The sequence below is a fragment of the Mirounga angustirostris genome, unplaced genomic scaffold (assembly GCF_029215605.1).
Source record: "Mirounga angustirostris isolate CCGP_5_RB_7025 unplaced genomic scaffold, mMirAng1.0.hap1 SCAF_7, whole genome shotgun sequence".
Lineage (NCBI taxonomy): Eukaryota > Metazoa > Chordata > Mammalia > Carnivora > Phocidae > Mirounga > Mirounga angustirostris.
In genome coordinates this window covers 141,751,120-141,774,387 of record NW_026991715.1, presented here as the reverse complement: position 1 = coordinate 141,774,387, position 23,268 = coordinate 141,751,120, and the positions used below count along the sequence as shown (strand labels likewise).

Sequence of the window (23,268 nt, the reverse complement as noted above, 5' to 3'; positions counted from 1 at the left end):
ATTATGGATTACTTTTATTTTGGGTGTTTTCCAATATTGTTTAACTTCCCATGGCGAAGAGGTAATTAACAAGTTGGTTCTTTTTTTAAGAGCTGAGAATGTTTCTTTCACTAGTTGTTTTTGGAATTTCGTTGAATGTGATATGATAAAAGTTTCAATTATTTGATTTTTTTCATGATTAAGATTTATGGATAAAAATTAACCTTGCTATTTCTTATCCCTGGTACCCAATATGCGTTCAGCACCCATCTGTACACTGATTGATTGCTTTCATGGTTTTCTTTATAATCAATTTTAAAAGACTTTTCTTAAACTTAAGAACTTAAAACTTAAAACTTCTTTCCATTAGTTGAATGTAGTTCCAACACAATTTTTCTTTTTTCTATACCTTTATAGAGTACGGTATATCCAATACCTTGCATATATTCTGATTCATTCTCTATTCATTTACTCAGGGATATTTTCACTCACCAAAGTTTACTGAATGTCAGATACTATTCTTGGGGAATGGGGACTCCTTGGTGAGCCAAACAGACACAGACCTGACCTTCTGGAATTTTTCATCTTACAGAGACACAGATATTACAGAAACTTAAAAATAAATTATATTCCAAGAATGCCTTCTTTAGTACATGCCTAGAAATAGAAACTTAAGCTGAGGCCTGAATGATGAACAGGAATTAGCAAGGTAAATATCTGGGTGAACATTTGTATGTGGGGAGGTGTGATGGCAGGGAGAGTGGGGGGTCCTGGTTATCTATTATTGCATAACAAATTACCCTCAAACAATGCATGAGTTTCCTATGGCTACTGTAAAAAAGTACCACTAATTTAGTGGCTTCATGTAACACAAATCTGTGATCTTACAGTTCTGAAGGTCAGAAGCTCTAAATGAGTCTCCAGCGGCTAAAATCAAGGTGTTGGTAGGGCTTTTTCTTCTGGAAGCTCTAGGGGAGAATCCATTCCTTGCTCTATTCCATCCTGGTTCATGGTCTCTTCATCATCAAAGCCAGCACCATGACATTTTCAAATCTCTCTCTCTGATCCTTCTGTTTCCCTGTTGTAAGGATTACTTTGGACCCACCCAGATATTCCAGGATTATCCCACCATCTCAAGATCTTTAACTTAATCACATCTACAAAGTCCCTTTTATCATGTAATAACAGTTCAAGTTTCTGGGGACTAGGACATGGACATCTTTGGGGAAGCCATTATTCTGCCTTTGACATTTATTTACTTAAAACACCAACCATTTTATTGTATCTCACATTTCTTTTTCCAAAGAGAAACTTGGGTGGGGCTTGGCTCTAATTCTTCTGTTCCATGTGTCATGGACCGAGGCTACTGGTGGTATTCTGCTGATGGATAGGCTGGTCTACAAGATGAACAGTGTGCGCCTGCACCTTGCCTACGATGGCTGGACTGTCAATTGGAGAGCCTACAGGTGACCTCTCTAGCGGGATGGTTTCAGGGTAATTGGACACCTTACATGGTTGCTCAGGGTTCCAGAAAGAGTATCTCTAGAGAGAGGCAGTGGGAAGGGTGGTGGGTGGGGGAATAGGGTAACTAGGTGATGGACATTAAGGAGGGTACTTGATGTAATGAGCACGGGGTGTTATATGTAACTGATGAATCATTACATTCTACCTCTGAAACTGATATACACTATATGCTAATTAAGTTGAATTTAAATAAAAAATTTAAAAAAGACAGGAAGTGGAAGCTGCCAGTTTCTTATGGCCTGGGTTCTGAAATTAGCACAACTTCACTTCTGCCATATTGTATTAGTCACACCATTACAGAACCACTGATTTGAGGGTGGGGACACTGACTCCTCCATTTCATGCACAAATGTTGATGTATTTGCTGCTATTTTGAATCACTAGGGTGGATGGTTAGTGGCGCAGGATTCCATGAAGAGGGATGAGATTTGGGAACGCCTTGGACCTGGAGGGACAGTTGGGCTTCTCTGAACCATGGCTTCTGTGTATTTGCAACACAATGACAGAGGAGAGCTGACACTGGATGAGTAGTAGGACCTTCTAGACCACATGCAGGTTATGGGTTTATTCTAAACAGTGAGGAGAAGCCCCTGAGGACTTTGAGCAGGGACAGATCTGCTGTGACTACTGGGTGATCCGGGCAGTGGGCAGTGAGGGAAGCCCATGAGAAGTCAGTTGTGGGCCTAGTCAGAAATAACAGTAGTAGCTTATGGTAGAGGAGTGATAACGTGAGGATAGTGATGGTCTGTGAACTCTTTGTCTATATGGAGGTCAGTATGGAAATTGAGAGTGATTAGAATCCTTTGTAACAACTTGATGGGCTGCAGCATCCAGAGGAATGAGCATGGGCTTGTATTTTTTATATCTGGGCGGGGGGGGGGCGTTGTTGTTTTTTTAACTTTTATTTTTCTCTTCATTTTTGTTGCATTTTAGTATATTCATTAAGAATTTGAGATTTGAAAAAATACTGGTCTTTTCCAACTCATAGGTTGAGAAACTCACCCTTCCTAGATTCCTAGAACACAGTCTCTCACCATAGCACACCTTGTGTCTCTCTTAGGTGCCCTGGACTCTCCTCATGAAAAGAAACACCTCCAGCTTGTCAGTATTTATTTGTCATACTTGCATTTTAGAATTAAGTGTTCTCTGGTTGCATTAGCCATGGAAGACTTCTTGCTCACAGTGACGGGCCAACTGGTGGTTGGCAAATGTTAGAAAACATAGATTAAAACAAGGAATCCTTTAAAAATGAGTATGTAGGCTGTAAATATTTCCATTAACTCAAAACATATGCATTCGTTTTCTAGTCTTTTGAAGTTCGGTTAAAACCTTCTGTTTGAATATGTGGCTACTGATTGGAGTTCTGCAGTGTGTTTTCTTGCATGGATCACGGAGCAGTAGATCCTTTATAATTTTCAGTGTTGTTGCCTTTCAATTTAGCAGGATGAAATATACTTTTATTTTCTCAAAAGTAACAGATCTAATAGAAAGGGGAGGAATACAGTCTAATTTTACAATCTAAAAGTGTTATGTCACATACTTAATCAGAAAGCCACAGATTTTAAATTAGAAATAGTGCATTTTCATTATGGTAAAAGGAGAAAGAAGCAGAAATGGTTCATTTTTGCTGTACTGAATGCATGGATGACACAGCCTTCTATCTTGGCAGAGAGAAGAGAGATGTGTGATGGGTCTCTCAGCTCCTCAAATGTCTAATTCTCATTCTGCTAATTAAGAGCAGCTGATAAATTTAGATACTTCCTACTGATAGTTTTATATTTCAGAAATAAGAAAAAGTAATGATGGGAAAGCTTATAAAATATAAAAATCAAAAATGAAATTTTGATGATATAATTGACACCATCTCCCATGAGCAGAAATTGGAGCCAATGTGAATGGATCTCTTTTGAGGTCAGATTTTAAAGCCCATATAAAACAAATAAAGACAGGCACATAATCAAGGGGAAGTAATATCAAATCTTTAGGAATAGTATCAGTAGGAGGAGCATGGCAAGTGAGCTGAGATGGACAAAAACGAAAAGGCAGAAAACTGCACAAAGTCATGTTCAAAGTTATGTAAGAACGTGAAGTGGAGGGGCACCTGGATGGCTCAGTCAGTTAAGCGTCTGCCTTCGGCTCAGGTCATGATCCCACGGTCATGATCCCACGGTCCTGGGATCAAGCCCTACATCAGGCTCCCTGCTCAGCAGGGAGTCTGATTCTTCCTCTCCCTCTGCCCCTCCCCCCCACTTGTGTGTATGCGCTCCCTCTCTCTCTCTTAAAAGAAAAAATAGGTCGAAGTGGGAAGCCTGCCAAAGAAAGCGTAATGCAATGACAGATGACAGTATCATTGAACAGGTGACCTAGGGAGTGTAGAAGGACACAGATGTTGGAACCAGTTCTTTCAATAGAAAGGAGCTTGTCTTCATAAATACTGAAAGGCATAAATGAGAGCAACAGGCAGCCACTCTCAGTGCTTACTATGTGCTCGGCATGGTTCTAAGTGCGTTACATATATTAACTCATTTAACCGTAACACCAGTGAGGCAGGTACTATTATTATAACCACATTAGGAGTGAGAGGCGGGGAGCAAGAGTAATTTGTTCAGAATGGTGTGGCTACTAAGTGCCTTGAACTAAAGCATCTTTTTTCTGGACTCTATTCTTCTGAGTAGGGCTGTGTGATTCAAAATGGAAGCCCACAGAAAGTGACCTGTCTTAAAAAGAATCTTTAAAATGAGTACAAGTCAACATGGCTAAGCCAATCACACCACGGACTGAAGGACTGGAGATTTGGAAGATTGCAAACAGTGTAGATCAGGATCCTGCTCCCCCAGCTTACTGAGTGTGCTTCATTCATTCAGCTAACACAGTTTAGCACCAGGTCCGTGACAGTCACTGTGCAGAGTGTTAAGGTGTTAAGGATAAGAAAACACAGTGGATGCCATCCTTGCCCTCCAGAAGTGCAATCTATGGCAAAGACCAAAAGATGAAGGAGAACTATAATTCTATTTGATGCATTACTTAAAAACCACAATGGGCCCAGAGGAAGCATGGGGAAGCAGATGTAGCGGAGGCTTCGCAGAGGAGCTGATGTTTGATCCAGGCTTCGCATGATGAGGGTGAGTCACCCAGTGAGAATTGGGAGGAAGAGTCTGCTCAAAGTGGGATCCAGGACCAGCAGCATTGTATCTCCAGGAGCTTGTTAGAGATGCAGAATTTCAGGCTTCACCCCAGACCTGCCAGATCTGCATTTTAACAAGTTATCTGGCTGATGAGCACGTACACTGAAGTTTAGAAAGCTCTGTCGGAGGGTGAGTCTGTAATTTCAGCCTCGTGTGCACCCAGTAGGTGGCGCTGTGGGGTGGGGGGGGGAATGTGTTTCCCAAGTCTGGCTACCTTTAAACTATATCCTGAGGGCAATGATGACCTGTTGCAAAACCCTAGCAGTTTAGCAAGTAGATTGCACACCTGGTCCTTGAAAGTCATCAGTCTGCAGATCAACCTGCTCCCAGTTTCCCAAAACAGCATTTCTACAATGTTTGTGGAAAGCGATATTCCAGAATTTGTGATACTAGAAAATAGATTCAGAAAATAGATGCCTCTGGCACTGTCCTTCACACTGCTCTGAGCCTTAAAATAGAGTCTGAGCTGTATAGACCCAAGTGTGACTTCCCCACCTAGTCTGGATTTCCCCAGCAGAATCAGAAAATGATCTTTGAGTGAGAGGTTCTCAGGAAGGAGTATTATTTTGTGTTTCGATCATTCAGGATCTCTCATGTCTTAGGCACTTTCTGATGAATCCTTACCGAGCTTGTATTCTCTTGTTGTTGTTTCTCTCTGGCACTGTGATTTATTCTTAAATTTCCAAATTGTGGAATCCATCTGGTTCTTGATGTCCAGAAATATCTCTAGGACTGAGCTGGGTGGGGCTTCAGACGCAGGCCTGGCCTCAAAATTGGGCTCCATGATTTACGGGACCTGTACAAAGCTCCCTTTCTCATTCCAAAAAAATGAAGATAAAAATGCTCATCTCTCAAGTTATTGCAAGCATCAGAATATAATCCATGCAAAGATTGCTAAATCACTGCCTGGCATATGGAATATGCTTAATGAACAGATGCCATTGCTCGTCATAGCATACAGATTCATGTCTATTGAAGTAGACCAGGGCTACAAACGGTGGCTTGCAGAAGCCGGGAGCAGAGAAAGACAGTGGCTACTGTATTGGTGACTTCTGATGTTCTTGCTGCCTCTGCCTGGTTCTGTCCTGTTTGCTGCGCCCACTCCATCTCCGCCTCTAATCATCACATTGCCGTCTCCTAGCATGTCCGCGTCTCCTCTCTTCTTCTATAAGGAGTAGGGGCCCACCCTACTTCAGTATGACCTCATCCTCACTAATTTTATCTTCAAGGACCCGATCTCCAAATAAGGTCACATTCCAGGCTAATGGGGCCTGGGACATCAATATATCTTTTTGGTGGACACAGTTTAACCCATAACAGAGTCTTCGGGGGGTTAGTCTGCTTCTCCTCAGTCTTACCCGTAACACCAGGCCAAATGAAGCCTGTGTCATTTACAACGAGCAGTAGCACCTCACATGCTAGAGCTGGAACAGTTAAGGCCAGGTCCCTAAGGCTCACATAGCTGGCACTGGCTGGGCGCTGTGGCCAGAGCTTGCTGATGTACCCCAGCGTTCAAGCCACGAGAGGCAAGCCCCCACCGAGCCAACACACATTCCAGCTGTTATTTTGCTTCTGGAAATCCATAACCTGTTTCTTTAGGTTCCCAGCAAATACCCTATATATTAGTGTTTTAGGGACTTCTTGAAGTGAGCTAGTCCCCCCACACCTTTCCATGGGACTGAGAGCTGAGGGTGGTTAAACTGTGTCCACCAAAAGGATATGTTGAAGTCCCAGGCCATTCTGCAATGAGGTGCCTTCAAGGTAGTGGGTGCATGCAGGGCAGGGTCCTGCACATCTGCTTCCTCCTTCCAGACTTAATTATCCTCTTCTTCTCTGACTGTGAGTCTGGGAGGCAGAGAGTGGCAGGGAGTTTTGGTTGCATGGAAATTCCTTCACAGGGAAGCAGAGGGAATAGAAGTAAGGGTCTCTCCTAAGTCATCACCACCATTTTAATTATGGGTTAATTTCACATGCAGAGTAGCCAGACATTTGGTTCAACATTATTCTGTTTGTGCCTGTGAGGGCATTTCTGGTTGAGATGAACGCTTGAAATAGTGGGCCCAGGAAAACAAATGGCCCTTCCCAGCGTGGGTGGGCATTGTCCAATCCATGAAAGGCCTGAATGGAAGAAAAGGCTGAGTGGGAAAGAATTCTCTCTCTGCCTGTCTTCGAGCTGGGGTGTCAGTCCCCACTTCCGCCTTTGGACAAGGGCTCAGACTTGGGCTGGAACTTACAGCATCAGCTCTCCTGGTCCTCAGGTCTTCTGGCTCAGACTGGAACCACACCACTGCCCTTTTGGGTCTCCAGCTTGCTGACTGCAGATCTTGGGACTTCTCAGCCTCTGTAATCACGTGTGCTAATTTTTTAATAATAAATCTATTTTTCTATATAATCTCCTGTTGGTTCTGTTTCTCTGGAGAACCCCAACTAGTACATTAGTAAATGTGACCTCCAGCATATTTGGGGATCCAATGAGATTTTGAAAGAGCAATGCTTTCTGACACATGATTTCAATAATCTTAGTAGTTAAAATAATTGGTATTTTTAAGCAAAGAGATCTTAGAGACGTTCTCCCCAACCCTCCCCTGGTGATCTCTCCATTTCTCCCAGCTGCTTTTCTGTTCTGGTGTAGGGAAAATTCACACATGGATGACTTTTATCTGTTTCTCCATTGCTTTCTGTTTGTTACAAAAAGAAAAAAGATGATTGCTCAAATCCATTTTGAAAGTAGCTGGGATATATAATCCTTCAAGGGTGCCATACACAATAGGTTTTTTGCTGACAAGCCTCCCTGAGTCACAGATTTCGGGGCTCATGCACCTGTTCAACTCAAAGCTCTAGTGAGAAAGTCTTTCCTTGCACTTGATTTCTGATTCAGAGGAGTCTGGAGCGGTAAGCATGATCAAGAATTTGGGGTTATTTACAAAGTAAAAATTGATGGTCTGTGAAACCTGCTCTTCCTTACCTAAACTCAAACCCTCAAGTGGTAGGAGAACTAACTAGGCCTTTCAGTATGTTCTAAATGCAAGGAAATTTGGCTTGTTCTCAACCCAGTTGATGCCATGGAGCAAACCAGGCTAATTTTTGTATCCCTGGAACGAAGACAGACCTCGACAGGCTTCTGCGTGGAAAGTGGGGAGGAAATGGAAGAGGAGACTTGGAATCCATAGCAGAGTCCTCCGCTGGTGTTCGTCTAACAACGACCCATTCTCCTAAATTCTTAAGTCCCACAACGACAACTTGTCAACCTGTTCAAATGACTTTGTGATTCTATTTAAGAAAAAGAACCATGGCATCTCCCTTTCATAAATTAAGTGCAAAACTCTGAGTGCTTTTTGCCTTCCTTCTTTTGACCAGAGTACCATTTTACTCATCTCAATTATAATTTGTTTAACAGGTTTCATTTGCTTTTCCCCACTTAATACACAAACCCTTTTATGTGTTTAACTGCTATTTGTTTAAGAGGGTCTGCAATGAATAATGCAACGAACAGCCAAATTTTTCATGTAATAATTTTTTATGAACCATACAAAGACAACTCGAGTTTTATAAATCCAAATGAACTCACTAGCAGCAAGGGTCTCAGTCCTTAGGAGCTGCTTCTCTTTCTATATGTTTGAATTATTAATCTATCCAACCTCATCTTTTCCCTTAGCTGCTAAATTTACAAGAAAGGAACCAGCTAAACCTAGCTAGAGATTTGCATGAAATCTGATTTTTAAGAGCCAACAAATTCAGCCAAGAATCACCTTGTCTTCTGTACCCTACTTGTATTTGTAGGTTAGAACCTTAATGCTATGCCTGTAAAAAACAACAACAACAACAACAAAACTCATGCTGGCTTCCTCACACCTGAAAAGCAGATGTACAGAAAGATCTGGGACAGAGCAGCTGATTTTGGGCGGAACAACATGCATAAACATTCATTGTCTTTCTTTTTTCCTTTCTTTACCTCTAACATTGCGGCCAAGGTTGGAAACATGGGTGGATGAAGGGTTTAACTTCTTTGAAATACTAAGTATGGAACTTTGAACCGTGCTTGACTTCCCTGGATCAAGCAAGAATTGGAGGCTGAGCTCAGAGAGCTTGAAGGAAGCATTTGTTTTTCTACAGTATGAGGTGGATGTAGATGAAGACTGGTTTGGTCAAGGAGGAGGAAATAGTTCTTGCATGAGCCATTGGTGTCATGTGCTTTGAATGTCTGTTGATTGGAAACAGTGATCATCTGTGAGTGGATAATCTGGCTATAGAGGTGACCACTTGGATTTGATCTGAGGCCATGTCAAGGCATGTCTAGCAAATAGAAGAATGTAGTCCAAATGAGTGCTTGGTTGCATGTCTCACTAAATGTTATCTTCCGTTATAAAACCAAAAGAAATGATTTTTGAATTAAGCATTGTTTTGACAATTTATATTTTAATTCATTCAAAGGAATGGTGAGTTTGTCAGGCCACAATAACCTGCCGGTCATTTTCCTTTTCAAATCCATCCTCACAGAGAATTTGCTATTTATGCTGATGATTTGGAGTGAGGAGTTAAAGAATAGTCTTATTATTGCCCTTATATGGGAAGTGATATAGCATCTATGTGAAATGCTAATGACTCCTCCTTTCCTTCCATATCGAGAGAGAAAGAGAGTTTATTTAACACTTTTGCCTACTTGAGTAATGTTTCATTTCTTTTTTTCTTTTTCTTTTTTTAAATTTTATTATGTTATGTTAGTCACCATACAATACATCATTAGTTTTTGATGTGGTGATCCACGATCCATTGTTTTCGTATAACACCCAGTGCTCCATGCAGTACGTGCCCTCCTTAATACCCATCACCGGGCTAACCAATCCCCCCTCTCCCCTCCCCTCTAAAGCCCTGTTTGTTTCTCAGAGTCCATAGACTCTCATGGTTCATCTCTCCCTCCAATTCCCCCCCCTCATTTTTCCCTTCCTTCTCCTAGTGTCCTCCATGCTATTCCTTATGTCTCACAAATAAGTGAAACCATATGATAATTGACTTTCTCTGCTTGACTTTTTTCACTTAGTATAATCTCCTCCAGTCCCATTCATGTTGATGTAAAAGTTGGGTATTCATCCTTTCTGATGGCTGAGTAATATTCCATTGTATATATGGACCACATCTCCTTTATCCATTCACCTGTTGAAGGGCATCTCAGCTCTTTCCACAGTTTGGCTATTGTGGACATTGCTGCTATGAACATTGGGGTTAAAACTCTTCAGAGTATAGGGATAGAGGGAACATTCCTCAAGTTCATAAAATCCATCTATGAAAAACCCACAGTGAATATCATCCTCAATGGGGAAAAGCTGAGAGCCTTTCCCTTAAGATCAGGAACACGTCAAGGATGCCCACTCTCACCACTATTGTTTGACATAGTACTAGAAGTCCTAGCAACAGCAATCAGACAACAAAAAGAAATAAAGGGTATTCAAATTGGCAAAGAAGAAGTCAAACTCTCTCTTTTCGCAGATGACATGATACTTTATGTGGAAAACCCAAAAGACTCCACCCCCAAATTACTAGAACTCATACAACAATTCAGTAATGTGGCAGGATACAAAATCAATGCACAGAAATCAGTTGCTTTCTTATACACTAACAACACAACTGTAGAGAGAGAAATTAGAGAAACAATTCCATTTACAGTAGCACCAAAACCATAAGATACCTCGGAATAAACCTAACCAAAGAGGTAAAGGATCTATACTCTAGGAACTACAGAACCCTCATGAGAGAAATTGAAGAAGACACAAAAAGATGGAAAAATATTCCATGCTCATGGATCGGAAGAATAAACATTGTTAAAATGTCTATGCTACCCAGAGCAATCTATACCTTCAATGCCATCCCGATCAAAATTCCAATGACATTTTTCAAAGTGCTGGAACAAACAATCCTAAAATTTGTATGGAATCAGAAAAGACCCCGAATCGCCAAGGAGATGTTGAAAAAGAAAAACAAAGCTGGGGACATCACGTTGCCTGATTTCAAGCTATATTACACAGCTGTGATCACCAAGACAGCATGGTGCTGGCACAAAAACATATAGACCAATGGAACAGAATAGAGAACCCAGATATGGACCCTCAACTCTATGGTCAAATAATCTTTGACAAAGCAGGAAAAAACATGCAATGGAAAAAAGACAGTCTCTTCAAAAATGGTGCTGGGAAAATTGGACAGCCACATGCACAAGAATGAAACTCGATCATTCTCTAACACCATTCACAAAGTAATGCTTCATTTCTAAGGAGACAGACCGTTAGTCTTGCATGACTTCAGTTCGACATTTGCTTTAGGAGACTGGATTTGAGCACATCAGAGATGTGCAAGAAGCTGAAGATTTAATGAAACCTGCTGCTTTAATGGAATTAATGGCATATTTGAGATGCTCCTTAGTTGATGGTTTTTAGATCTAGAGAATCTAGTAAGCGCATGAGGAAATAAATCCCCTCCCCCATTCCCCTGAATGAGGAGACAAAGTGACACCCAGGTGTGTTCTGATTGTGTTGATAGAGCATCTGGTCACTCTCACCTTTGGATGGACCCAGAACAATGGCAGAGACAAAGATACTGGAAGCCAACAGCCTCCATGCAAATCTTTGCGCTCCTGGGATTTTATATTTGCCTTGTTCCTTTCCTAGCTGGGGTGTTGACCCACTCTGATAATCAGCAATTTTCATGGACAAAGTGATATGCACAACTAACATGGTTCAGACAGTTTTTACCACAATCTGGGCAAGTTTCCTTATGTGGATATTTGATTTTGGAAAGTAATTTTCCATTTTTGTTGTTGTTTTTCATTAAGCCAGTGTGTGTGTTCATTAGTTACACCTTTACATCAGTTGATGCCTTCATCTGTTACTAAGCTCCATGATATGAAAGCTATCTCATGTTTTCTTAGATTTTTTTTGCCTTTATGGTTTTTTTTAATTGAGATACAATTGATATATAACATTATTTTAGTTTCAGGTGTACAACATAATGATTGTGAAATGTTCACCAGAATAAGTCTCGTTAACATCTGTCACCGTATAGTTACAAAACTTTATTTTCCTTGTGATTGAGAACTTTTAAGATTTACTTACTCTCTTAGCAACTTTCAACTATGCAAAACTATTAACTATAGTCACCATGCTGTGCATTACATCCCCATGACTTACTTTATGACTGGAAGTTTATATCTTTTTTTTTTTTTTAAGGTTTTATTTATTTATTTGCCAGAGAGAGACATAGCGAGAGAGGAAACACAAGCAGGGGGAGTGGGAGAGGGAGAAGCAGGCTTCCCGCGGAGCAGGGAGCCCGATGTGGGGCTCAGTCCCAGGACCCTGGGATCATGACCTGAGCCAAAGGCAGATGCTTAACAACTGAGCTACCCAGGCGCCTGGAAGTTTATATCTTTTGACCTCCTTCACCCATTTCACCTTGGTAGATTGTTTTTAAAAGTATCTTTATCACTCTTTGTCTCCTTTGTAACAGGCTTACTTGGGTCAATTCTATATGAAACTTTACAGAATGAAAGTTCTGTCCAATAACAAAATAACTTGGCTGCATTGTTCACTTGAAAATGACAACATGATTGCTTAGCCTTCCTTTCAAACATGGAATTTTGGCTTGTTTAGAGCTTGTTCTCTGTTCTAACAATCACCCACAGCGATTACTTCATTCATTTGTATTTCTAAGAAACTTTAAAACTCTTGGAGGCATTGAGGTTTAATGGGTGTGGGTAGAGGTGGGAGGAGGAGGAGAAATGTTAGAAACCATGATTAAGCCACTAACTTGTTGGGTAATGTTGGAAATTCAGCCTCCCCAACGGTCTCTTGGTTTACAGAATGAGGCTAACAGTACATGCCTGACATCTTACACCATTGAAGGCATCAGTTTGGTACACTATACAGGACATGCAGAAACTTACTTCGTTTTGAGCTTTATATACCCCTTAATGATAATAATAGTAAACACTTATTGCGTAACTACTTTGTGTCTGGAATTACTTTAGTTACTTCCAACTTAATTCTTCCAACACTCAAATAAGGTAGCTTTGCATGACCCCCATTTTACAGATGAAGAAACTGAGACAGAGAGGTTAAGGAAGTTGCCTGAGGTTATAATGCTGGTAAGTGGTCAACTTATGAATTGAACCCAGACAGTTTGGCTCCAGAATGAAGAACTTGAAACAATGCCAGGAAATGATTTTCACCAAGTTTAGCTGGAACTGGGCTTGAAAACTCTCTCAAATGCTGCTTCTCTGGCTGTGGCAAGAGCTGAATAGATACTCCTACATTAATGGAAATTAGACATTCTCCTTGGCTGATCTTATCCCTCAAATCATTTTCAGCTGTTTCAGAGCCTTGGAATTGCTGGAAATGTTTAAACACCGCATTGTTGATTTAACTTACTTTGGTGTTTTGAATCCCCTCCCCACCTGAGTTTTCTCTCTGTTGTGTGTTACTCTGCGATACTGATGGACCATTGTTACCCACCCCATGTCGAGACCTTATGGACTATGAGTCTCAGAGACTTAGACTGTGTTATGGTGAGCTCGATGGACAGTCCCCAGGGGAGTATGTGACCAAGTGATATTCCAAAAAAAACTCAGGAGCCTGGAGTGACCTGGTTGGCTCTAGAATTCACCCAGAGTTTAGATCATATTTTGTGGAACTGGCCTGGCCAGAGATAATGTGTCCTCACTGTGTCTGTTGGTCCAAGTCACAAAACAACCCCAATTCAGTCTGGTCTTCCGGTATTAAGTTACCAGTTAAACTCTGATGTCAACTCAGAGTGTGTGGAAGTCCTACACTACATTGGATTAGACTGCCTTCAGACTGGGAGCAAGATGACCCCGTGAAGAAAAGAATTCCAATGTCTGTGTGACCTTCTAATGACAAAAATAGGCCAACCATTAACATTTATTTAGCACTTAAAAAGACATGCCACAAATAATTGCAGTTGAGCTCCACAAATTCTTATGGTTTCGAGAGATGAAGCATTATTATGCACATTTCCAATGTGGGAAATAAAACTCAGAAAAATCAGGACAATAAGGCCTGTACTGTGGACTTAACCACAAGCCTCAGACACCAAGCCTTCCGATGGCCCCGTGATGCAGCATCTCTTTTATTCCATCGTATCTCTCAATATACTTAGAGGCAACTCAGTTTTTCATGCTGTCTCATAAAATGGTACCTCCCAAATACCAGTGGTAGAGCATAGCAAAATCGGAACTCCAGAAGGCAGAGAGGCTGAATGGCTAGAAAAAGGGAGTGCTACAAAGGAAGTGGTGAAGAAGAATCCAGGGGTGAAGATAGTGAAGAACATAGTGTACCCTTTCATGCTTATTCCTTCTCAGTATTATTTAGTAGGCAACAATTAAGAAACCCCGAAAGAAGAACACTTTTAATCAAATATATTTTGTACCAGTGATCATGGAAGAGGGAGTAGAGGGGCACTGACAGTTACTGGAGGATTTTGACATCTCCTTTGTGCTACGGTAAGGTCGTATTTCTTCATCTTTGCCCCAACCCAGGTAGGCAATAGTCCCTCCATTTTACAGATGAGTAAACTTAGGATCAGAATTGGAAATAACTTGGCCTGAGCTCACACAGCAGGGAGTGTCTGTATCAGAATTTGAAAGCAAAATGTCTGTTGTTTCTCACTTTCTTGGTCTGCCTCTCTAAAGCCTGGAGGTGAGAGGAAGCGCTGAATATACTAGTGTGCGGTAACACTTTATAAACACTTGCCACCAGCACACATTTGAAATGAGAACTTTAATAAAGGAAACATAAACATGCAGTGGCTAGAATGAGCGGACACTTTTTGAATGCATACTTAATTTTCTTGCTACTGCTGGCGATTGAATTTAGTTTGCCTTGAACGTATCAACCATCGATGTGACTACCAATATACATTGAGGTGTGTTTTCACTAAGATTTAAGTCATACAAGAATTGATGTTGGTTTTGTAGGATCCTCTATGGTTTCTTCTTAAACACTGCGCCTTGGATTTATGTGGGTATGTGTTTGTTTTGTTTCGTTTGTTTGTTTACATCTGAATTGAGAATGAGGGCACCCGCTTGTCACCCAAGTCCACATGTTTAAGTATAGGTGAAAGGACATGTATAAAACCTTTTGAGATGTGGAGCATGAAGAGATCCCTAACTAGACGTACGTGAAAAAATACCAAACTCTGCCGTTAGGCTTTCTATAAAGGATTTTCTCCTCCAGTGACATGGCCATTTCTGCATTTTAAAATCTCTGGAACATTCCTGTGGTGATCGTTTTTATCCTGTCTGAACTAAAGCTCAGTTTAACTGTTCAGTATTCACAGAGTCAAGTGGATCAAGCCCCAGGATGGCTCGAACCTGGCCAATGGAAGTGGCCACATTCCTGCAAGATAAGGTCTGTTACCAACTTCACAGGCATTTGTGTGAAGCTTATTTTTCCATTCGGGTTCTGAGAGCCACAGTAATTTTCCATGTGTCCATCCTCTCCGGATGCCCTGTTGAAGATTCTGTTGAACGATGAACTCCAGCTGAAATGATCTTTCCCCGGAAACTATGGAGAAATGACCACTTGAACTCAGACTCTATTAACAGTTTTATTGTCTCAGACTGTGCTCATCAGAGTCTGATCCAAGTCAATTTCATCTTTTCTTGGAGCCAGATTTGTTCTTAGGCTCTTAGGAAAATGGCTATATTTTCATTTCCTTTCTTGATATACTTACTGTCTTCTTGTTGCAGTACGTGTATATGTTGACATTGGAAATCTAACAAGCCTTCCTTATTGGTTGCTCAATTAACATATTACTGGTTCGAGTTACTGATGTGGACAAGTTTTGTAGTTATAAAAGCTATGGCTGGACCTAGGGGACAATAGAATAGCTAAAGAAAATTTGTGTTATGAGGTCCTGAGAATAAAAAGGAAGAAAAGAGGCCATCACGTTTCTGCAGGATAACTCTTAAGTTATCTAGTTAATCTTTTTTTTTTTTTAATATTTTATTTATTTATTTGACAGAGAGACAACGAGAGAGAGAACACAAACAGGGGGAGTAGGAGAGGGAGAAGCAGGCTTCCCGCTGAGCAGGGAGCCCGATGCGGGGCTCGATCCCAGGACCGTGGGATCATGACCTGAGCCGAAGGCAGACGCTTAACGACTGAGCCACCCAGGCGCCCCGTTATCTAGTTAATCTTGTCTCAGCTCTCCTAAAGGCATTCTCATGCTTGGCTTTTTAGATAGTTGTCTCACAAAAGTATAAGTACAGTGGACTGCTTATGTGTCATCTAGGCAGGACTAGAGGAAAAAAAAATAAGATACTGAGCTGGTTATTCCAATATCCTATCAATCTGTGGCCAAGAGTCTGAGGTCCTTTTTAATCTTCTTTCTGTTGCTTCCACTTTCTGGTGGGGACTGCTTCACTCCTCCCTGTAACATTAGCTTCACTTGGTCTCCAGGACCAATCTTTACTCTGGCTGGAGAGATGTAAGGAGTTGCAACAGTGTTCTCTGGACCTCTTCACCAAATGACATTTATTTTTATTTGGTTCTGTTTTTGTGTCTGGTCATTGGAAATGGAGTACTGCCTGATCCCAAGACTATAAACCTATAGGAAACATGACAGTGTGTACTAATGCAAAGACAGACAAATAATGGTTCAGTAGAATAGGACAGAGTCCACAAATAGACTTACAGAATTGATTTTTGACAACCGTGCCAAGCCAGTTCAATGGGGAAAGGATAATCTTTATAACAAATGGTGCTGGAACAACTGGATTCCATGTGCAAGTAAAGTGTTCCCAATCCATACTTTGCACTATGTACAAAAAATAACTCAAAATGGATTGTAGACCAAAATGTAGGAGCTAAGACTAACAACAACAACAACAAACAAAACTTCTGTAGGAAAACATAGGAGAAAATATTAGTGACTTTGGGTTTGCCAAGACTTATTAAATAAGACATAAAAAGTCCAAATGATGAAAGAAAAAAATCAATGAGTTGAACTTCATTACACTTCAAACCTTTTGCTTTTCAAAAGACACTTTTTTTTTTTTTAAGATTTTTATTTATTTATTTGAGAGAGAGAGAGCATGAGGGAAAGGCAGAGGAAGAAGCAGACTCTGCTGAGCAGGGAGCCCAAGGCAGGGTTGATCCCAGGACCCTGAGATCACGACCCAAGCTGAAGGCAGCTGTTTAACCGACTGAGCCACCCAGGCACCCCTCAAAAGACACTTTTAAGGAAAAAGGAGGGGGGGGAAGACAGGCCACAGGCTAGAAAAAGATATTTTCAATGTATCAATCTGACAAGAACTTGATTCCAGAAGATGTAAAGTATTCTTATAAATCAATAATAAAAAGACCAACAACCCAATAAAAAATGGGCCAAATATTTGAATAGACACTTCACTAAAGAAGATGTATGAATGTCAAAAAGGTACATGAGGAAATGCTCAAAATCATTAGTCATGGAGGAAACGCCAGTTAAAGCCACAATGAGACATTACTACAGACCAATTAGAATGGCTAAAATTTTAAAAGATTAAAAAGACTGAATACATGATGTATAGGTGAGGATATGGAGCAAGCAGAACTCTCACTCACTGCTAGGGGAATGTATAATGCTATACTCAATGAAAAAAAAAATTCGGCAGTTTTTTAAAAAGTTAAATATACTCTGACCATTTGATCCAGTCATTCCACATCTAAATGCTTACCCTAAAGAAGCAAAGTATATGGTCCATACAAAGACTGTACACCAGCGTTCATCGCAGCTTTATTTACAATAGCATAGAACTGGAAATAACCCGAGTATTCATCAGTAGTTCAGTGGACAAACTGAAATATGCATACAATGAAATACTATTCAGGAATCAAAAAAATAATTAACTGTTGAAACATGCATCAACATAGATGGATCTCAAACTAATCATGCTGAGAGAAAGAACCCAGGGAAAAGCATACAATAAGACTCTATAAAGTTCTAGAGAATGTAAACTAATCTGAGGGGCCAAAACCAGATCATTGATTGCCTGGGGACATCAAGGAATGGGGAGAGCAGAGAGAGATTACAGAGGGACACAAGGTGACTTCTGGCAGGTGATTTATCTATTTATTTATTTACTTGATTGTGGAAATGGTTTCCAGGTTGTATACCTATGTTACAGCTCCTCAAAATGTGCATTTTAAATATGTGCTTTTTATTGCATATCAGTTATACCTCACCAAAGGAAAATGAAAACTCATTTAACCACAAAAGAAATGCTAATGTATCCTACTAATGAAAGTTTTTTAAAAAACAGATTGTGATCCCCTTTCTACTTGGCATCTTATTTCTAGGACATTCTCCCCATGCATGAGCCCCCTTGTCAGCCTGTAACTATAGGGCTTGCTTCAGCCTGTCCCCCAATTTAATACTCTGATACCTTCTCACCAATTTCATTCTTACCCATCTGAGTATTGAGAATCCAGTGGTAGGATTCTCACTATCCTACCACTGGATTCTCCCCAGCTGAGCTTTTCCTCTCCATCGGGGTACACTGTTAGTCTGCATCTTGCCCTTGCTGTCTATGACGGCACACCTGCGTAACAGTGTACTTTTCCCTTGCTCTCTACAATGATGTTGGCCAGACCACATTTTATTTCATTTGTGGGACCTAGGACTTTCCCATTGCTTATCCTGCCCCACCCCCAGATTTCTTCCTCATCAGTTGCTAAAACTTTATCTGACACTGACTTCTGAAATTTGATTAGACATGTCAATAACGTGTCTATAACATGTCTATAACATGACTGTGGTCAAAATTTAAGAACATGTTGCAATAATACACCATTTTGCCAATTTGTGCTGAAATGTTATAGATCCATGTATAATATTTAAATAGGGGAAGATTAAAGTCTTTACACCGTAAATTTCCTTTGATATTTGAACCTCAAGACCTAACATAGACCCGAATTTCTGTTTTATGATTTATTAGGAGTGAAATTTTGTATTTGGTTTATTTCCCTTTGTTGTTTTTAAAGCTGCACTTGCCTCCATTTTTCCTCACCTGTGTGCATTTCTTCTTTCCCTTTTATCAATCTGAAATATAAATGCCAATGTATCTTCTTTTACATCTGACTTATTTACAGATCTTTCGTTTCTCAGTTCTCAGATGTTCTCAGCTATCTCAGTACCCATGGCTGTACCGGCATTTCTGTTTTCATTTGTTGATTTCTTGTTGGTGAGTGATTCTCTTGCCTCTCTTACTTCTGATTTTCTCTGACTTCCTGTATTAGGATGGAAACAACTCTTGCATCAGCAAATGGCTGGGTAAAAAGCATTCACTCATCCACTTTACGTGGCAAGTTTTATCTGTGTGATCTAAATGTAGGACTGTTTCTGTGAAGCAGTGATTGTCTTGATGGTTAAGGAGTTTTGCCTTTCCGGGATCAGCTTTTCTCCAGTCGTTAGATACAGGCGTACTTGGAGACCAGCTCTACCTACACCAAAGTCACTTCTGTGGCTTCTTCTTCCCTCTGGGTTCACCTTTTCTCCTTTCCATCATACTTCCCGGAGTAGAAAGAATTTTACTCAAGCCACAGGCCAACACCACAGCCTCCTGTGTCATGCGCAATTTTAAAAGCCTATTTCATTCTCTGTTTGGAAGTTTGTGTTACTACCCACAGGAAAGAAATGCCTTAAAAGATTTCATTTAAATTCCAGCTTATCTGGAATTGCTGATAACCTTCATTCAGATTCCATTGTTAAAGGACTTGTGACCGACATACGGGCCTGATTTCCCTGATAGGAATTATATTCCTGGATGGAAAAGTTATCAGAATTTACCAAGTAACTTTGCCCCTCATTCATCTGGTACAGTGTGTTGTAAGACTACTTAAGTTCTTGAGGAACAGAGTTAAAGAAGATACGCCGTAAAAGCTCTTGGCCAATAAAAAGAGCAAGGTGAAATGTGAAGCAATTTCAACTTCCCCAAAGTGTCACCTATAATGGAAAAAGTTAATGGAATCACAAAGGCTTGTTTTATCCATTTGCCCTCACTGTATTAATCCACAGTGATATCATCATTTCCTTTCGGGGAGTTCTGAACAGAAGCTACCCAAAAGTACATGTACCTTTAGTTTTCCTGACTTTGCATGACCAAACTGAGTTCAATTTTCCTCAGTGTGGTATTTATATACGCAACTTGCCCATTTACTGAAAACATGAATGACTTTGACTCAAACTTGGAGAACCAATAAACATCCTTTAGCAGCGGTGAACCTGTCAGCACATGGAACTAAGGTTTATGGTCATGCAAATGTCTTGTACTTCATTTGGGTCAAATACAACAAACAGTGAACTAATTAGCCTTAAGTAAACTGGCTTTAATTTCCACAGACAGTGGAACCAATTATTTCTTAGAGAAAGGTTTATTTTTACTCTAGGGCAAGGGTCTGTAACTCCTTGGAACACCCCTGAATGATTCTCCAAATCAGGCCAGATGAAATTGGCAAGTCACAGATGGTTACCTTGATGTGTAAATGGTAGGGTCCTTAATTAGGCTCATTGACATCACTGAGAAAGGAGCCTAGGAATCCATTTGCGCAGGGATAAGATTAAAAGAAGATCATCTGCCACTTAATGCTGCTTATGAGGGAAATTTATAAAACAACAACAGAACTGTTCTTTAGCAATCTACTTAACTTCCAGCCACAGACTTTCTTTTGATTTGAATGCCTGATACATATTCAGTAGCCATATCTCTATTTTAATATTCCTGATGTCTATTACTTATGGCTCATTTTGTCTTGAATTTAATACCTGAAGGATTCAAGGTTATTTAAAGGATTCCAGACCTCTAACTATTCCCCAGAGCTTTAATCTCTGAAACAGAAAACTTCCTGATTAGAAAAACAGACGCCTGCTTTAGCCCCTTGAAACACTGAACTGTTAGAGATATTGTCCAAGGTTTTTGGTGGTTTTTCTCTGCGTGTATTGAATAAATTCTGGAAGAGTGGGTCTTAACATTTCATTTGAGATTTTAAAAAAATTATGTAATAGGAATCTACCATAAGCCTTACTTTATTTAGATATACACATGTGGGTTCTGTAATTGTAAGTCTCTACAATATAAACTACATGTTGAAAATTGTGTATATTCAGTTTTATGTTTGCATACTATTTACGTGCTAGAAAATTTCTCAGAATGTGGTTCAAATGGATCTTACTGTAAACTGGGATGTGGTTAATTTGTCATGACACATGTAGAGTGCCTGCTTTAGAAACACCCGTGCTCCTGGTGTGGCCATGTCAAGATGGTTACTGATGTCAGGACACATTTTAGTCCAAGTTTCATTTAAACATCCTGTGTCAGCCAGTCCAAGGTGTGGAAATAAGCAGAAGCTGTATTTCTTAGTGTGGTATCAGAATTGAAATAGAAAAACAACATTTGACTAGATTAATCCCTACTTCCATATATGTGGTGGTATAATCAAACAAAGATCTTGGCTACAGTAAAATGTCTTTATAAACAAACTATGGTTGATCAGTTTGCCTGAAAGTTGTAGTTTTGATGTGCCTGAAATAGTTCTGTTTCCATGGATTCAGACATGTCAGCCATTTCCCATGGTCTTGGGGGGAGCAAGAGAGTCCACTTCTGAAACTTGGAGTCTCAGAACATGAAAAGTGAGAGGACCTCAATGCCTATTAGATGAACTCACTCATTTTATAGAAGCAGGACTGAGAAGCTAAATGAATTGCAAGACCTGGTATCTCACAAAGACTTGACGCAAACTTGAATCACTTGGCCCAGTTCATTGCTGCAGCCAGTAGTCTTATTGTTGCCTCTGAAGTGCTCTACTCTGTGAAGCACGTTCCCATTCACAGAACTCGGCCCTGTTGGAACCCCCAACTTTGATCACCTTGTGCAATAGGATCAGAATTATTTTTGAGTGAATTATTTTATTATACTATGAGTATTTTACAGGAAAAAACAAACTTCTTCATGTGCTTATCCCTTGTTTCACCGTCATTTGGAAATTTTTTCTTTGAGTTCGCAGTAGAAACTGGAACTATAGGCTGTGTACAGAGAAACATAATTTCACAATGTTTGCTAGAGAGTTGATTTGTGAATGCATAGGATTATGGGAATCGGTGTGACTTAGGAACATGTCAAATTGCAAAGTAACACTGGTAAATAGTAAAGATGCACATGCACACATGTAGTTATTATTACAGTAAAAACAAGTTAGAACTATAAACTCTAGAGAATGAATATCTAAAAGATGTGTCAGTTGAGGGGTGCCTAAGTGGGCTCAGAGGGTGCCTGGGTGGCTCAGTCAGTGAAGTGTCTGGCTCGGTTTTAGCTCAGGTCATGTTCTCAGTATCTTGAGATCAAGCCTCATGTTGGGCTCCACCCTGAGCGTGGAGTCTGCTTGAGATTTTCTCTTGCCTTCTCCCTCTGTCCCTCCCCCCACCCCACTCACACGCATAGACTCTCTAAAATAAATAAATAAATCTTAAAAAAAAAAAAAAAGATGTGTCAGTTTGAAAAAGAATAAATCTAGTGCACGAGACAAGTGTAATTAGGAAATTGTCACTTTATATAAAAGATTAAATTATCAACATAGGGCACTCTGGGAGTTACTTACATGAAGGGTAGACTCTGCGTTTTATATATCGTAGAATTAGATGCTGTTAGAAAAATTGGCTAAATTGACATTATAAAAATGGAAATGAGAAAAATCCCATTCATAATCATGTGGGAGAAAAAGCCATGAAATACCTGGGAATGAATTTAATGAGAAAGATTCTACGAAAAGACCTATAAAATTATATTGAAGGATATAAAACAAAATCCGAATAAATGGAAAGAAAGACCATGGCCTGGATAGGAAGACTTAATATAAAAATGTCACTTATCTTGAAATTAACATATAAATTTCATGCAGTTCCAATCAGAATTCATTTTTCTCTTTTTTGAACCACATAAGTGATTCTAAAGTGTGTATGGAAGAATAAACATGTGAAAATGGCCAAGAAAATTTTGAAATGGAGCAACAACAAGGAAGCTTGCCTTACTAGATATGGAAACCTAATTTAAGCTACTTTAAACAAACAGTATAGTATTGGCCTACCACAAACAATTCTATAGAACACATAAAGATCATTTAACATACAATTAAAGATAGCAGTATAAGTCATCAAATAAATATGTGTTATTCAATTAATGAAATTGGAAGAACTGGCTGTGCTTTTGTAAGAGAATAAAATTTTATTCATACTTTATTATATAACAACAAATTACAGATGAATGAAAAATCTGAATGCTAAAAAGACACTTGGAAGACACTCCAAGCAGATATTTGTGTAATCATCATGTGGTGATTTTTTTGTTGTTGTTGTTGTTTTTTAAGCAAGACTAAAGCCATAAAAACAGAAAAAGAAGTGACATACTTTATTTCATGAAATTTAAAAACATATGAAAGACAGTCTTCATATAATGGACATTTTAAATCTTTTCTGACTAGTCAACAATTTTGAATGCCATTCAGATGCTTGGGGAATTAATCCCATTTATAAATTCTGTCTT

The 23,268-nt window shown here is 39.8% G+C and overlaps 1 protein-coding gene and 1 long non-coding RNA gene across 3 annotated transcripts in view; both read left to right on the top strand.

The window, feature by feature from the left end:
- The window catches only part of FBXL7 (F-box and leucine rich repeat protein 7), a 371,784-nt gene that overhangs the window by 109,263 nt on the left and 239,253 nt on the right, over window positions 1–23,268 (top strand). The window lies entirely within an intron of this gene.
- The window catches only part of LOC135365455 (uncharacterized), a 100,853-nt gene that overhangs the window by 1,869 nt on the left and 75,716 nt on the right, over window positions 1–23,268 (top strand). Inside the window, exon 2 of the long non-coding RNA XR_010413352.1 lies at window positions 572–23,268. This exon is cut by the window's right edge and continues 75,716 nt beyond it. This is a non-coding gene — a long non-coding RNA (uncharacterized LOC135365455). The remainder of the gene's footprint in view (window positions 1–571) is intronic.